This window comes from Hyperolius riggenbachi, chromosome 6, assembly GCF_040937935.1.
Source record: "Hyperolius riggenbachi isolate aHypRig1 chromosome 6, aHypRig1.pri, whole genome shotgun sequence".
Taxonomy (NCBI): domain Eukaryota; kingdom Metazoa; phylum Chordata; class Amphibia; order Anura; family Hyperoliidae; genus Hyperolius; species Hyperolius riggenbachi.
Window position 1 is genome coordinate 12,005,675 of NC_090651.1, and position 15,309 is coordinate 12,020,983.

General features: G+C 38.1%; 23 non-coding genes across 23 annotated transcripts; all 23 read left to right on the forward strand.

Annotated features, from left to right (window-relative positions):
- The first annotated feature begins 184 nt into the window (after positions 1-184).
- TRNAF-GAA (transfer RNA phenylalanine (anticodon GAA)) lies at positions 185-257 on the forward strand. Its single transcript has one exon. It is a non-coding gene; the product is annotated as a tRNA-Phe (tRNA).
- Positions 258-856: 599 nt separating this feature from the next.
- TRNAF-GAA (transfer RNA phenylalanine (anticodon GAA)) lies at positions 857-929 on the forward strand. The gene has a single exon. It is a non-coding gene; the product is annotated as a tRNA-Phe (tRNA).
- Positions 930-1,528: 599 nt separating this feature from the next.
- On the forward strand, positions 1,529-1,601 carry TRNAF-GAA (transfer RNA phenylalanine (anticodon GAA)). The gene has a single exon. It is a non-coding gene; the product is annotated as a tRNA-Phe (tRNA).
- A 599-nt stretch (positions 1,602-2,200) lies between these two features.
- TRNAF-GAA (transfer RNA phenylalanine (anticodon GAA)) lies at positions 2,201-2,273 on the forward strand. The gene has a single exon. It is a non-coding gene; the product is annotated as a tRNA-Phe (tRNA).
- Positions 2,274-2,872: 599 nt separating this feature from the next.
- On the forward strand, positions 2,873-2,945 carry TRNAF-GAA (transfer RNA phenylalanine (anticodon GAA)). Its single transcript has one exon. It is a non-coding gene; the product is annotated as a tRNA-Phe (tRNA).
- Positions 2,946-3,544: 599 nt separating this feature from the next.
- On the forward strand, positions 3,545-3,617 carry TRNAF-GAA (transfer RNA phenylalanine (anticodon GAA)). The gene has a single exon. It is a non-coding gene; the product is annotated as a tRNA-Phe (tRNA).
- Positions 3,618-4,216: 599 nt separating this feature from the next.
- TRNAF-GAA (transfer RNA phenylalanine (anticodon GAA)) lies at positions 4,217-4,289 on the forward strand. Its single transcript has one exon. It is a non-coding gene; the product is annotated as a tRNA-Phe (tRNA).
- Positions 4,290-4,888: 599 nt separating this feature from the next.
- On the forward strand, positions 4,889-4,961 carry TRNAF-GAA (transfer RNA phenylalanine (anticodon GAA)). The gene has a single exon. It is a non-coding gene; the product is annotated as a tRNA-Phe (tRNA).
- A 599-nt stretch (positions 4,962-5,560) lies between these two features.
- Positions 5,561-5,633, forward strand: TRNAF-GAA (transfer RNA phenylalanine (anticodon GAA)). The gene has a single exon. It is a non-coding gene; the product is annotated as a tRNA-Phe (tRNA).
- A 473-nt stretch (positions 5,634-6,106) lies between these two features.
- On the forward strand, positions 6,107-6,178 carry TRNAF-GAA (transfer RNA phenylalanine (anticodon GAA)). Its single transcript has one exon. It is a non-coding gene; the product is annotated as a tRNA-Phe (tRNA).
- A 599-nt stretch (positions 6,179-6,777) lies between these two features.
- Positions 6,778-6,850, forward strand: TRNAS-GGA (transfer RNA serine (anticodon GGA)). Its single transcript has one exon. It is a non-coding gene; the product is annotated as a tRNA-Ser (tRNA).
- A 599-nt stretch (positions 6,851-7,449) lies between these two features.
- On the forward strand, positions 7,450-7,522 carry TRNAF-GAA (transfer RNA phenylalanine (anticodon GAA)). Its single transcript has one exon. It is a non-coding gene; the product is annotated as a tRNA-Phe (tRNA).
- A 599-nt stretch (positions 7,523-8,121) lies between these two features.
- Positions 8,122-8,194, forward strand: TRNAF-GAA (transfer RNA phenylalanine (anticodon GAA)). The gene has a single exon. It is a non-coding gene; the product is annotated as a tRNA-Phe (tRNA).
- Positions 8,195-8,792: 598 nt separating this feature from the next.
- Positions 8,793-8,865, forward strand: TRNAF-GAA (transfer RNA phenylalanine (anticodon GAA)). Its single transcript has one exon. It is a non-coding gene; the product is annotated as a tRNA-Phe (tRNA).
- A 599-nt stretch (positions 8,866-9,464) lies between these two features.
- Positions 9,465-9,537, forward strand: TRNAF-GAA (transfer RNA phenylalanine (anticodon GAA)). The gene has a single exon. It is a non-coding gene; the product is annotated as a tRNA-Phe (tRNA).
- Positions 9,538-10,136: 599 nt separating this feature from the next.
- On the forward strand, positions 10,137-10,209 carry TRNAF-GAA (transfer RNA phenylalanine (anticodon GAA)). The gene has a single exon. It is a non-coding gene; the product is annotated as a tRNA-Phe (tRNA).
- Positions 10,210-10,809: 600 nt separating this feature from the next.
- Positions 10,810-10,882, forward strand: TRNAF-GAA (transfer RNA phenylalanine (anticodon GAA)). The gene has a single exon. It is a non-coding gene; the product is annotated as a tRNA-Phe (tRNA).
- A 598-nt stretch (positions 10,883-11,480) lies between these two features.
- TRNAF-GAA (transfer RNA phenylalanine (anticodon GAA)) lies at positions 11,481-11,553 on the forward strand. Its single transcript has one exon. It is a non-coding gene; the product is annotated as a tRNA-Phe (tRNA).
- A 598-nt stretch (positions 11,554-12,151) lies between these two features.
- On the forward strand, positions 12,152-12,224 carry TRNAF-GAA (transfer RNA phenylalanine (anticodon GAA)). Its single transcript has one exon. It is a non-coding gene; the product is annotated as a tRNA-Phe (tRNA).
- A 599-nt stretch (positions 12,225-12,823) lies between these two features.
- On the forward strand, positions 12,824-12,896 carry TRNAF-GAA (transfer RNA phenylalanine (anticodon GAA)). The gene has a single exon. It is a non-coding gene; the product is annotated as a tRNA-Phe (tRNA).
- A 599-nt stretch (positions 12,897-13,495) lies between these two features.
- Positions 13,496-13,568, forward strand: TRNAF-GAA (transfer RNA phenylalanine (anticodon GAA)). The gene has a single exon. It is a non-coding gene; the product is annotated as a tRNA-Phe (tRNA).
- A 599-nt stretch (positions 13,569-14,167) lies between these two features.
- On the forward strand, positions 14,168-14,240 carry TRNAF-GAA (transfer RNA phenylalanine (anticodon GAA)). The gene has a single exon. It is a non-coding gene; the product is annotated as a tRNA-Phe (tRNA).
- A 599-nt stretch (positions 14,241-14,839) lies between these two features.
- Positions 14,840-14,912, forward strand: TRNAF-GAA (transfer RNA phenylalanine (anticodon GAA)). The gene has a single exon. It is a non-coding gene; the product is annotated as a tRNA-Phe (tRNA).
- The last annotated feature ends 397 nt before the right edge of the window (positions 14,913-15,309 follow it).

A 15,309-nucleotide genomic window follows, 5' to 3' on the forward strand; every position in this document is an offset into this window, starting at 1 on the left:
GATTGTCAGGAAAGGTATTTGAAACCAAGTCTACAGGACACATGCAACCTGCATGGAGCGCCTTAGACCCTCTAACCACACCGACAACACATCACTGCTACTACGACTCAGAAAATATCATGAGTCATTTCCTGCACAGGACACTTGTGCTGAAAAAAAATCACACAAACTGTAATGCAATGTAGCCGAAATAGCTCAGTTGGGAGAGCGTTAGACTGAAGATCTAAAGGTCCCTGGTTCGATCCTGGGTTTTGGCATGATATCTTATTGTTAGAAAAAACTTAGTAAAATAAAGCCAAATTCAGACTACACCCGGAACTCGGCAAGATAAACTGATTCTCAATACAGAAACGTCCTGATTGAACCAGACAAAATAGAGACATGGATTTAACACAATACCTCTGGTCACATCAAATATTTCAAGACTGCAAGAAAAGAGGACATACAGTCAACTTAAAAGAGACAAACATTTCTTAATGAATATATATCAAAGAAAATATAGGACACATATAGAGTAGATAATTTACCTGAATAAAAGGTACTAGATTGGAGATTTATCTCATGGGAAGTCATAAATACAGCTGCATTTACCTGAATAAAAGGTACTAGATTGGAGGTTTGTCTTATGGGAACTCATAAATACAGCTGCAGGAGGGCAAAAAATTCAAAAATGATTGTCAGGAAAGGTATTTGAACCCAAGTCTACAGGACACATGCAACCTGCATGGAGCGCCTTAGACCCTCTAACCACACCGACAACACACCACTGCTACTACGACTCAGAAAATATCATGAGTCTTTGCCTGCACAGGACACTTGTGCTGAAAAAAAATCACACAAACTGTGATGCAATGTAGCCGAAATAGCTCAGTTGGGAGAGCATTAGACTGAAGATCTAAAGGTCCCTGGTTCGATCCCGGGTTTCGGCATGATATCTTATTGTTAGAAAAAACTTAGTAAAATAAAGCCAAATTCAGACTACACCCGGAACTCGGCAAGATAAACTGATTCTCAATACAGAAACGTCCTGATTGAACCAGACAAAATAGAGACATGGATTTAACACAATACCTCTGGTCACATCAAATATTTCAAGACTGCAAGAAAAGAGGACATACAGTCAACTTAAAAGAGACAAACATTTCTTAATGAATATATATCAAAGAAAATATAGGACACATATAGAGTAGATAATTTACCTGAATAAAAGGTACTAGATTGGAGATTTATCTCATGGGAAGTCATAAATACAGCTGCATTTACCTGAATAAAAGGTACTAGATTGGAGGTTTGTCTTATGGGAACTCATAAATACAGCTGCAGGAGGGCAAAAAATTCAAAAATGATTGTCAGGAAAGGTATTTGAACCCAAGTCTACAGGACACATGCAACCTGCATGGAGCGCCTTAGACCCTCTAACCACACCGACAACACACCACTGCTACTACGACTCCGAAAATATCATGAGTCTTTGCCTGCACAGGACACTTGTGCTGAAAAAAAATCACACAAAGTGTGATGCAATGTAGCCGAAATAGCTCAGTTGGGAGAGCGTTAGACTGAAGATCTAAACGTCCCTGGTTCGATCCCGGGTGTCGGCATGATATCTTATTGTTAGAAAAAACTTAGTAAAATAAAGCCAAATTCAGACTACACCCGGAACTCGGCAAGATAAACTGATTCTCAATACAGAAACGTCCTGATTGAACCAGACAAAATAGAGACATGGATTTAACACAATACCTCTGGTCACATCAAATATTTCAAGACTGCAAGAAAAGAGGACATACAGTCAACTTAAAAGAGACAAACATTTCTTAATGAATATATATCAAAGAAAATATAGGACACCTATAGAGTAGATAATTTACCTGAATAAAAGGTACTAGATTGGAGATTTATCTCATGGGAAGTCATAAATACAGCTGCATTTACCTGAATAAAAGGTACTAGATTGGAGGTTTGTCTTATGGGAACTCATAAATACAGCTGCAGGAGGGCAAAAAATTCAAAAATGATTGTCAGGAAAGGTATTTGAAACCAAGTCTACAGGACACATGCAACCTGCATGGAGCGCCTTAGACCCTCTAACCACACCGACAACACATCACTGCTACTACGACTCAGAAAATATCATGAGTCATTTCCTGCACAGGACACTTGTGCTGAAAAAAAATCACACAAACTGTAATGCAATGTAGCCGAAATAGCTCAGTTGGGAGAGCGTTAGACTGAAGATCTAAAGGTCCCTGGTTCGATCCTGGGTTTTGGCATGATATCTTATTGTTAGAAAAAACTTAGTAAAATAAAGCCAAATTCAGACTACACCCGGAACTCGGCAAGATAAACTGATTCTCAATACAGAAACGTCCTGATTGAACCAGACAAAATAGAGACATGGATTTAACACAATACCTCTGGTCACATCAAATATTTCAAGACTGCAAGAAAAGAGGACATACAGTCAACTTAAAAGAGACAAACATTTCTTAATGAATATATATCAAAGAAAATATAGGACACATATAGAGTAGATAATTTACCTGAATAAAAGGTACTAGATTGGAGATTTATCTCATGGGAAGTCATAAATACAGCTGCATTTACCTGAATAAAAGGTACTAGATTGGAGGTTTGTCTTATGGGAACTCATAAATACAGCTGCAGGAGGGCAAAAAATTCAAAAATGATTGTCAGGAAAGGTATTTGAACCCAAGTCTACAGGACACATGCAACCTGCATGGAGCGCCTTAGACCCTCTAACCACACCGACAACACACCACTGCTACTACGACTCCGAAAATATCATGAGTCTTTGCCTGCACAGGACACTTGTGCTGAAAAAAAATCACACAAAGTGTGATGCAATGTAGCCGAAATAGCTCAGTTGGGAGAGCGTTAGACTGAAGATCTAAACGTCCCTGGTTCGATCCCGGGTGTCGGCATGATATCTTATTGTTAGAAAAAACTTAGTAAAATAAAGCCAAATTCAGACTACACCCGGAACTCGGCAAGATAAACTGATTCTCAATACAGAAACGTCCTGATTGAACCAGACAAAATAGAGACATGGATTTAACACAATACCTCTGGTCACATCAAATATTTCAAGACTGCAAGAAAAGAGGACATACAGTCAACTTAAAAGAGACAAACATTTCTTAATGAATATATATCAAAGAAAATATAGGACACCTATAGAGTAGATAATTTACCTGAATAAAAGGTACTAGATTGGAGATTTATCTCATGGGAAGTCATAAATACAGCTGCATTTACCTGAATAAAAGGTACTAGATTGGAGGTTTGTCTTATGGGAACTCATAAATACAGCTGCAGGAGGGCAAAAAATTCAAAAATGATTGTCAGGAAAGGTATTTGAAACCAAGTCTACAGGACACATGCAACCTGCATGGAGCGCCTTAGACCCTCTAACCACACCGACAACACATCACTGCTACTACGACTCAGAAAATATCATGAGTCATTTCCTGCACAGGACACTTGTGCTGAAAAAAAATCACACAAACTGTAATGCAATGTAGCCGAAATAGCTCAGTTGGGAGAGCGTTAGACTGAAGATCTAAAGGTCCCTGGTTCGATCCTGGGTTTTGGCATGATATCTTATTGTTAGAAAAAACTTAGTAAAATAAAGCCAAATTCAGACTACACCCGGAACTCGGCAAGATAAACTGATTCTCAATACAGAAACGTCCTGATTGAACCAGACAAAATAGAGACATGGATTTAACACAATACCTCTGGTCACATCAAATATTTCAAGACTGCAAGAAAAGAGGACATACAGTCAACTTAAAAGAGACAAACATTTCTTAATGAATATATATCAAAGAAAATATAGGACACATATAGAGTAGATAATTTACCTGAATAAAAGGTACTAGATTGGAGATTTATCTCATGGGAAGTCATAAATGCAGCTGCATTTACCTGAATAAAAGGTACTAGATTGGAGGTTTGTCTTATGGGAACTCATAAATACAGCTGCAGGAGGGCAAAAAATTCAAAAATGATTGTCAGGAAAGGTATTTGAACCCAAGTCTACAGGACACATGCAACCTGCATGGAGCGCCTTAGACCCTCTAACCACACCGACAACACACCACTGCTACTACGACTCAGAAAATATCATGAGTCTTTGCCTGCACAGGACACTTGTGCTGAAAAAAAATCACACAAACTGTGATGCAATGTAGCCGAAATAGCTCAGTTGGGAGAGCGTTAGACTGAAGATCTAAAGGTCCCTGGTTCGATCCCGGGTTTCGGCATGATATCTTATTGTTAGAAAAAACTTAGTAAAATAAAGCCAAATTCAGACTACACCCGGAACTCGGCAAGATAAACTGATTCTCAATACAGAAACGTCCTGATTGAACCAGACAAAATAGAGACATGGATTTAACACAATACCTCTGGTCACATCAAATATTTCAAGACTGCAAGAAAACAGGACATACAGTCAACTTAAAAGAGACAAACATTTCTTAATGAATATATATCAAAGAAAATATAGGACACATATAGAGTAGATAATTTACCTGAATAAAAGGTACTAGATTGGAGATTTATCTCATGGGAAGTCATAAATACAGCTGCATTTACCTGAATAAAAGGTACTAGATTGGAGGTTTGTCTTATGGGAACTCATAAATACAGCTGCAGGAGGGCAAAAAATTCAAAAATGATTGTCAGGAAAGGTATTTGAACCCAAGTCTACAGGACACATGCAACCTGTATGGAGCGCCTTAGACCCTCTAACCACACCAACAACACACCACTGCTACTACGACTCAGAAAATATCATGAGTCTTTGCCTGCACAGGACACTTGTGCTGAAAAAAAATCACACAAGCTGTGATGTAATGTAGCCGAAATAGCTCAGTTGGGAGAGCGTTAGACTGAAGATCTAAAGGTCCCTGGTTCGATCCCGGGTTTCGGCATGATATCTTATTGTTAGAAAAAACTTAGTAAAATAAAGCCAAATTCAGACTACACCCGGAACTCGGCAAGATAAACTGATTCTCAATACAGAAACGTCCTGATTGAACCAGACAAAATAGAGACATGGATTTTACACAATACCTCTGGTCACATCAAATATTTCAAGACTGCAAGAAAAGAGGACATACAGTCAACTTAAAAGAGACAAACATTTCTTAATGAATATATATCAAAGAAAATATAGGACACATATAGAGTAGATAATTTACCTGAATAAAAGGTACTAGATTGGAGATTTATCTCATGGGAAGTCATAAATACAGCTGCATTTACCTGAATAAAAGGTACTAGATTGGAGGTTTGTCTTATAGGAACTCATAAATACAGCTGCAGGAGGGCAAAAAATTCAAAAATGATTGTCAGGAAAGGTATTTGAACCCAAGTCTACAGGACACATGCAACCTGTATGGAGCGCCTTAGACCCTCTAACCACACCGACAACACACCACTGCTACTACGACTCAGAAAATATCATGAGTCTTTGCCTGCACAGGACACTTGTGCTGAAAAAAAATCACACAAGCTGTGATGCAATGTAGCCGAAATAGCTCAGTTGGGAGAGCGTTAGACTGAAGATCTAAAGGTCCCTGGTTCGATCCCGGGTTTCGGCATGATATCTTATTGTTAGAAAAAACTTAGTAAAATAAAGCCAAATTCAGACTACACCCGGAACTCGGCAAGATAAACTGATTCTAATACAGAAACGTCCTGATTGAACCAGACAAAATAGAGACATGGATTTTACACAATACCTCTGGTCACATCAAATATTTCAAGACTGCAAGAAAAGAGGACATACAGTCAACTTAAAAGAGACAAACATTTCTTAATGAATATATATCAAAGAAAATATAGGACACATATAGAGTAGATAATTTACCTGAATAAAAGGTACTAGATTGGAGATTTATCTCATGGGAAGTCATAAATACAGCTGCATTTACCTGAATAAAAGGTACTAGATTGGAGGTTTGTCTTATAGGAACTCATAAATACAGCTGCAGGAGGGCAAAAAATTCAAAAATGATTGTCAGGAAAGGTATTTGAACCCAAGTCTACAGGACACATGCAACCTGTATGGAGCGCCTTATAGCTCAGTTGGGAGAGCGTTAGACTGAAGATCTAAAGGTCCCTGGTTCGATCCCGTGTTTCGGCATGATATCTTATTGTTAGAAAAAACTTAGTAAAATAAAGCCAAATTCAGACTACACCCGGAACTCGGCAAGATAAACTGATTCTCAATACAGAAACGTCCTGATTGAACCAGACAAAATAGAGACATGGATTTTACACAATACCTCTGGTCACATCAAATATTTCAAGACTGCAAGAAAAGAGGACATACAGTCAACTTAAAAGAGACAAACATTTCTTAATGAATATATATCAAAGAAAATATAGGACACATATAGAGTAGATAATTTACCTGAATAAAAGGTACTAGATTGGAGATTTATCTCATGGGAAGTCATAAATACAGCTGCATTTACCTGAATAAAAGGTACTAGATTGGAGGTTTGTCTTATAGGAACTCATAAATACAGCTGCAGGAGGGCAAAAAATTCAAAAATGATTGTCAGGAAAGGTATTTGAACCCAAGTCTACAGGACACATGCAACCTGTATGGAGCGCCTTAGACCCTCTAACCACACCGACAACACACCACTGCTACTACGACTCAGAAAATATCATGAGTCTTTGCCTGCACAGGACACTTGTGCTGAAAAAAAATCACACAAGCTGTGATGCAATGTAGCCGAAATAGCTCAGTTGGGAGAGCGTTAGACTGGAGATCTAAAGGTCCCTGGTTCGATCCTGGGTTTCGGCATGATATCTTATTGTTAGAAAAAACTTAGTAAAATAAAGCCAAATTCAGACTACACCCGGAACTCGGCAAGATAAACTGATTCTCAATACAGAAACGTCCTGATTGAACCAGACAAAATAGAGACATGGATTTTACACAATACCTCTGGTCACATCAAATATTTCAAGACTGCAAGAAAAGAGGACATACAGTCAACTTAAAAGAGACAAACATTTCTTAATGAATATATATCAAAGAAAATATAGGACACATATAGAGTAGATAATTTACCTGAATAAAAGGTACTAGATTGGAGATTTATCTCATGGGAAGTCATAAATACAGCTGCATTTACCTGAATAAAAGGTACTAGATTGGAGGTTTGTCTTATAGGAACTCATAAATACAGCTGCAGGAGGGCAAAAAATTCAAAAATGATTGTCAGGAAAGGTATTTGAACCCAAGTCTACAGGACACATGCAACCTGTATGGAGCGCCTTAGACCCTCTAACCACACCGACAACACACCACTGCTACTACGACTCAGAAAATATCATGAGTCTTTGCCTGCACAGGACACTTGTGCTGAAAAAAAATCACACAAGCTGTGATGTAATGTAGCCGAAATAGCTCAGTTGGGAGAGCGTTAGACTGAAGATCTAAAGGTCCCTGGTTCGATCCCGGGTTTCGGCATGATATCTTATTGTTAGAAAAAACTTAGTAAAATAAAGCCAAATTCAGACTACACCCGGAACTCGGCAAGATAAACTGATTCTCAATACAGAAACGTCCTGATTGAACCAGACAAAATAGAGACATGGATTTTACACAATACCTCTGGTCACATCAAATATTTCAAGACTGCAAGAAAAGAGGACATACAGTCAACTTAAAAGAGACAAACATTTCTTAATGAATATATATCAAAGAAAATATAGGACACATATAGAGTAGATAATTTACCTGAATAAAAGGTACTAGATTGGAGATTTATCTCATGGGAAGTCATAAATACAGCTGCATTTACCTGAATAAAAGGTACTAGATTGGAGGTTTGTCTTATAGGAACTCATAAATACAGCTGCAGGAGGGCAAAAAATTCAAAAATGATTGTCAGGAAAGGTATTTGAACCCAAGTCTACAGGACACATGCAACCTGCATGGAGCGCCTTAGACCCTCTAACCACACCGACAACACACCACTGCTACTACGACTCAGAAAATATCATGAGTCTTTGCCTGCACAGGACACTTGTGCTGAAAAAAAATCACACAAGCTGTGATGCAATGTAGCCGAAATAGCTCAGTTGGGAGAGCGTTAGACTGAAGATCTAAAGGTCCCTGGTTCGATCCCGGGTTTCGGCATGATATCTTATTGTTAGAAAAAACTTAGTAAAATAAAGCCAAATTCAGACTACACCCGGAACGCGGCAAGATAAACTGATTCTAATACAGAAACGTCCTGATTGAACCAGACAAAATAGAGACATGGATTTTACACAATACCTCTGGTCACATCAAATATTTCAAGACTGCAAGAAAAGAGGACATACAGTCAACTTAAAAGAGACAAACATTTCTTAATGAATATATATCAAAGAAAATATAGGACACATATAGAGTAGATAATTTACCTGAATAAAAGGTACTAGATTGGAGATTTATCTCATGGGAAGTCATAAATACAGCTGCATTTACCTGAATAAAAGGTACTAGATTGGAGGTTTGTCTTATAGGAACTCATAAATACAGCTGCAGGAGGGCAAAAAATTCAAAAATGATTGTCAGGAAAGGTATTTGACCCCAAGTCTACAGGACACATGCAACCTGTATGGAGCGCCTTAGACCCTCTAACCACACCGACAACACACCACTGCTACTACGACTCAGAAAATATCATGAGTCTTTGCCTGCACAGGACACTTGTGCTGAAAAAAAATCACACAAGCTGTGATGTAATGTAGCCGAAATAGCTCAGTTGGGAGAGCGTTAGACTGAAGATCTAAAGGTCCCTGGTTCGATCCTGTGTTTCGGCATGATATCTTATTGTTAGAAAAAACTTAGTAAAATAAAGCCAAATTCAGACTACACCCGGAACTCGGCAAGATAAACTGATTCTCAATACAGAAACGTCCTGATTGAACCAGACAAAATAGAGACATGGATTTTACACAATACCTCTGGTCACATCAAATATTTCAAGACTGCAAGAAAAGAGGACATACAGTCAACTTAAAAGAGACAAACATTTCTTAATGAATATATATCAAAGAAAATATAGGACACATATAGAGTAGATAATTTACCTGAATAAAAGGTACTAGATTGGAGATTTATCTCATGGGAAGTCATAAATACAGCTGCATTTACCTGAATAAAAGGTACTAGATTGGAGGTTTGTCTTATAGGAACTCATAAATACAGCTGCAGGAGGGCAAAAAATTCAAAAATGATTGTCAGGAAAGGTATTTGAACCCAAGTCTACAGGACACATGCAACCTGTATGGAGCGCCTTAGACCCTCTAACCACACCGACAACACACCACTGCTACTACGACTCAGAAAATATCATGAGTCTTTGCCTGCACAGGACACTTGTGCTGAAAAAAAATCACACAAGCTGTGATGCAATGTAGCCGAAATAGCTCAGTTGGGAGAGCGTTAGACTGAAGATCTAAAGGTCCCTGGTTCGATCCTGGGTTTCGGCATGATATCTTATTGTTAGAAAAAACTTAGTAAAATAAAGCCAAATTCAGACTACACCCGGAACTCGGCAAGATAAACTGATTCTCAATACAGAAACGTCCTGATTGAACCAGACAAAATAGAGACATGGATTTTACACAATACCTCTGGTCACATCAAATATTTCAAGACTGCAAGAAAAGAGGACATACAGTCAACTTAAAAGAGACAAACATTTCTTAATGAATATATATCAAAGAAAATATAGGACACATATAGAGTAGATAATTTACCTGAATAAAAGGTACTAGATTGGAGATTTATCTCATGGGAAGTCATAAATACAGCTGCATTTACCTGAATAAAAGGTACTAGATTGGAGGTTTGTCTTATAGGAACTCATAAATACAGCTGCAGGAGGGCAAAAAATTCAAAAATGATTGTCAGGAAAGGTATTTGAACCCAAGTCTACAGGACACATGCAACCTGTATGGAGCGCCTTAGACCCTCTAACCACACCGACAACACACCACTGCTACTACGACTCAGAAAATATCATGAGTCTTTGCCTGCACAGGACACTTGTGCTGAAAAAAAATCACACAAGCTGCGATGTAATGTAGCCGAAATAGCTCAGTTGGGAGAGCGTTAGACTGAAGATCTAAAGGTCCCTGGTTCGATCCCGTGTTTCGGCATGATATCTTATTGTTAGAAAAAACTTAGTAAAATAAAGCCAAATTCAGACTACACCCGGAACTCGGCAAGATAAACTGATTCTCAATACAGAAACGTCCTGATTGAACCAGACAAAATAGAGACATGGATTTTACACAATACCTCTGGTCACATCAAATATTTCAAGACTGCAAGAAAAGAGGACATACAGTCAACTTAAAAGAGACAAACATTTCTTAATGAATATATATCAAAGAAAATATAGGACACATATAGAGTAGATAATTTACCTGAATAAAAGGTACTAGATTGGAGATTTATCTCATGGGAAGTCATAAATACAGCTGCATTTACCTGAATAAAAGGTACTAGATTGGAGGTTTGTCTTATAGGAACTCATAAATACAGCTGCAGGAGGGCAAAAAATTCAAAAATGATTGTCAGGAAAGGTATTTGAACCCAAGTCTACAGGACACATGCAACCTGTATGGAGCGCCTTAGACCCTCTAACCACACCGACAACACACCACTGCTACTACGACTCAGAAAATATCATGAGTCTTTGCCTGCACAGGACACTTGTGCTAAAAAAAAAATCACACAAGCTGTGATGCAATGTAGCCGAAATAGCTCAGTTGGGAGAGTGTTATACTGAAGATCTAAAGGTCCCTGGTTCGATCCCGGGTTTCGGCATGATATCTTATTGTTAGAAAAAACTTAGTAAAATAAAGCCAAATTCAGACTACACCCGGAACTCGGCAAGATAAACTGATTCTAATACAGAAACGTCCTGATTGAACCAGACAAAATAGAGACATGGATTTTACACAATACCTCTGGTCACATCAAATATTTCAAGACTGCAAGAAAAGAGGACATACAGTCAACTTAAAAGAGACAAACATTTCTTAATGAATATATATCAAAGAAAATATAGGACACATATAGAGTAGATAATTTACCTGAATAAAAGGTACTAGATTGGAGATTTATCTCATGGGAAGTCATAAATACAGCTGCATTTACCTGAATAAAAGGTACTAGATTGGAGGTTTGTCTTATAGGAACTCATAAATACAGCTGCAGGAGGGCAAAAAATTCAAAAATGATTGTCAGGAAAGGTATTTGAACCCAAGTCTACAGGACACATGCAACCTGCATGGAGCGCCTTAGACCCTCTAACCACACCGACAACACACCACTGCTACTACGACTCAGAAAATATCATGAGTCTTTGCCTGCACAGGACACTTGTGCTGAAAAAAAATCACACAAACTGTGATGCAATGTAGCCGAAATAGCTTAGTTGGGAGAGCGTTAGACTGAAGATCTAAAGGTCCCTGGTTCGATCCTGGGTTTCGGCATGATATCTTATTGTTAGAAAAAACTTAGTAAAATAAAGCCAAATTCAGACTACACCCGGAACTCGGCAAGATAAACTGATTCTAATACAGAAACGTCCTGATTGAACCAGACAAAATAGAGACATGGATTTTACACAATACCTCTGGTCACATCAAATATTTCAAGACTGCAAGAAAAGAGGACATACAGTCAACTTAAAAGAGACAAACATTTCTTAATGAATATATATCAAAGAAAATATAGGACACATATAGAGTAGATAATTTACCTGAATAAAAGGTACCAGATTGGAGATTTATCTCATGGGAAGTCATAAATACAGCTGCATTTACCTGAATAAAAGGTACTAGATTGGAGGTTTGTCTTATGGGAACTCATAAATACAGCTGCAGGAGGGCAAAAAATTCAAAAATGATTGTCAGGAAAGGTATTTGAAACCAAGTCTACAGGACACATGCAACCTGCGTGGAGCGCCTTAGACCCTCTAACCACACCGACAACACATCACTGCTGCTATGACTCAGAAAATATCATGAGTCTTTTCCTGCACAGGACACTTGTGCTGAAAAAAAATCACACAAACTGTAATGCAATTTAGCCGAAATAGCTCAGTTGGGAGAGCGTTAGACTGAAGATCTAAAGGTCCCTGGTTCGATCCTGGGTTTTGGCATGATATCTTATTGTTAGAAAAAACTTAGTAAAATAAAGCCAAATTCAGACTACACCCGGAACTCGGCAAGATAAACTGATTCTCAATACAGAAACGTCCTGATTGAACCAGACAAAATAGAGACATGGATTTAACACAATACCTCTGGTCACATCAAATATTTCAAGACTGCAAGAAAAGAGGACATACAGTCAACTTAAAAGAGACAAACATTTCTTAATGAATATATATCAAAGAAAATATAGGACACATATAGAGTAGATAATTTACCTGAATAAAAGGTACTAGATTGGAGATTTATCTCATGGGAAGTCATAAATACAGCTGCATTTACCTGAATAAAAGGTACTAGATTGGAGGTTTGTCTTATAGGAACTCATAAATACAGCTGCAGGAGGGCAAAAAATTCAAAAATGATTGTCAGGAAAGGTATTTGAACCCAAGTCTACAGGACACATGCAACCTGTATGGAGCGCCTTAGACCCTCTAACCACACCGACAATACAACACTGCTACTACGACTCAGAAAATATCATGAGTCTTTGCCTGCACAGGACACTTGTGCTGAAAAAAAATCACACAAGCTGTGATGTAATGTAGCCGAAATAGCTCAGTTGGGAGAGCGTTAGACTGAAGATCTAATGGTCCCTGGTTCGATCCCGGGTTTCGGCATGATATCTTATTGTTAGAAAAAACTTAGTAAAATAAAGCCAAATTCAGACTACACCCGGAACTCGGCAAGATAAACTGATTCTCAATACAGAAACGTCCTGATTGAACCAGACAAAATAGAGACATGGATTTTACACAATACCTCTGGTCACATCAAATATTTCAAGACTGCAAGAAAAGAGGACATACAGTCAACTTAAAAGAGACAAACATTTCTTAATGAATATATATCAAAGAAAATATAGGACACATATAGAGTAGATAATTTACCTGAATAAAAGGTACTAGATTGGAGATTTATCTCATGGGAAGTCATAAATACAGCTGCATTTACCTGAATAAAAGGTACTAGATTGGAGGTTTGTCTTATGGGAACTCATAAATACAGCTGCAGGAGGGCAAAAAATTCAAAAATGATTGTCAGGAAAGGTATTTGAACCCAAGTCTACAGGACACATGCAACCTGTATGGAGCGCCTTAGACCCTCTAACCACACCGACAACACACCACTGCTACTACGACTCAGAAAATATCATGAGTCTTTGCCTGCACAGGACACTTGTGCTGAAAAAAAATCACACAAACTGTGATGCAATGTAGCCGAAATAGCTTAGTTGGGAGAGCGTTAGACTGAAGATCTAAAGGTCCCTGGTTCGATCCCGGGTTTCGGCATGATATCTTATTGTTAGAAAAAACTTAGTAAAATAAAGCCAAATTCAGACTACACCCGGAACTTGGCAAGATAAACTGATTCTCAATACAGAAACGTCCTGATTGAACCAGACAAAATAGAGACATGGATTTTACACAATACCTCTGGTCACATCAAATATTTCAAGACTGCAAGAAAAGAGGACATACAGTCAACTTAAAAGAGACAAACATTTCTTAATGAATATATATCAAAGAAAATATAGGACACATATAGAGTAGATAATTTACCTGAATAAAAGGTACCAGATTGGAGATTTATCTCATGGGAAGTCATAAATACAGCTGCATTTACCTGAATAAAAGGTACTAGATTGGAGGTTTGTCTTATGGGAACTCATAAATACAGCTGCAGGAGGGCAAAAAATTCAAAAATGATTGTCAGGAAAGGTATTTGAAACCAAGTCTACATGACACATGCAACCTGCGTGGAGCGCCTTAGACCCTCTAACCACACCGACAACACATCACTGCTACTATGACTCAGAAAATATCATGAGTCTTTTCCTGCACAGGACACTTGTGCTGAAAAAAAATCACACAAACTGTAATGCAATTTAGCCGAAATAGCTCAGTTGGGAGAGCGTTAGACTGAAGATCTAAAGGTCCCTGGTTCCATCCTGGGTTTTGGCATGATATCTTATTGTTAGAAAAAACTTAGTAAAATAAAGCCAAATTCAGACTACACCCGGAACTCGGCAAGATAAACTGATTCTCAATACAGAAACGTCCTGATTGAACCAGACAAAATAGAGACATGGATTTAACACAATACCTCTGGTCACATCAAATATTTCAAGACTGCAAGAAAAGAGGACATACAGTCAACTTAAAAGAGACAAACATTTCTTAATGAATATATATCAAAGAAAATATAGGACACATATAGAGTAGATAATTTACCTGAATAAAAGGTACTAGATTGGAGATTTATCTCATGGGAAGTCATAAATACAGCTGCATTTACCTGAATAAAAGGTACTAGATTGGAGGTTTGTCTTATGGGAACTCATAAATACAGCTGCAGGAGGGCAAAAAATTCAAAAATGGTTGTCAGGAAAGGTATTTGAACCCAAGTCTACAGGACACATGCAACCTGCATGGAGCGCCTTAGACCCTCTAACCACACCGACAACACACCACTGCTACTACGACTCCGAAAATATCATGAGTCTTTGCCTGCACGGGACACTTCTGCTGAAAAAAAATCACACAAACTGTGATGCAATGTAGCTGAAATAGCTTAGTTGGGAGAGCGTTAGACTGAAGATCTAAAGGTCCCTGGTTCGATCCCGGGTTTCGGCATGATATCTTATTGTTAGAAAAAACTTAGTAAAATAAAGCCAAATTCAGACTACACCCGGAACTCGGCAAGATAAACTGATTCTCAATACAGAAACGTCCTGATTGAACCAGACAAAATAGAGACATGGATTTTACACAATACCTCTGGTCACATCAAATATTTCAAGACTGCAAGAAAAGAGGACATACAGTCAACTTAAAGAGGAGCTGTTAGGTATAAGGTCTCAGAGAAAATAAACACATATATCAGTAGCTAAAGATTGGCTGTACTTACATTACATATGCATTTCACTGTCCACGTTTGGATTTCACAGAATTTTTATATAGTATATGCAGAGAATGATGCTCCTGACAGCCCATGGCAGGTTCCATGTTTGTGAAGCCAAATGTGTCGTCA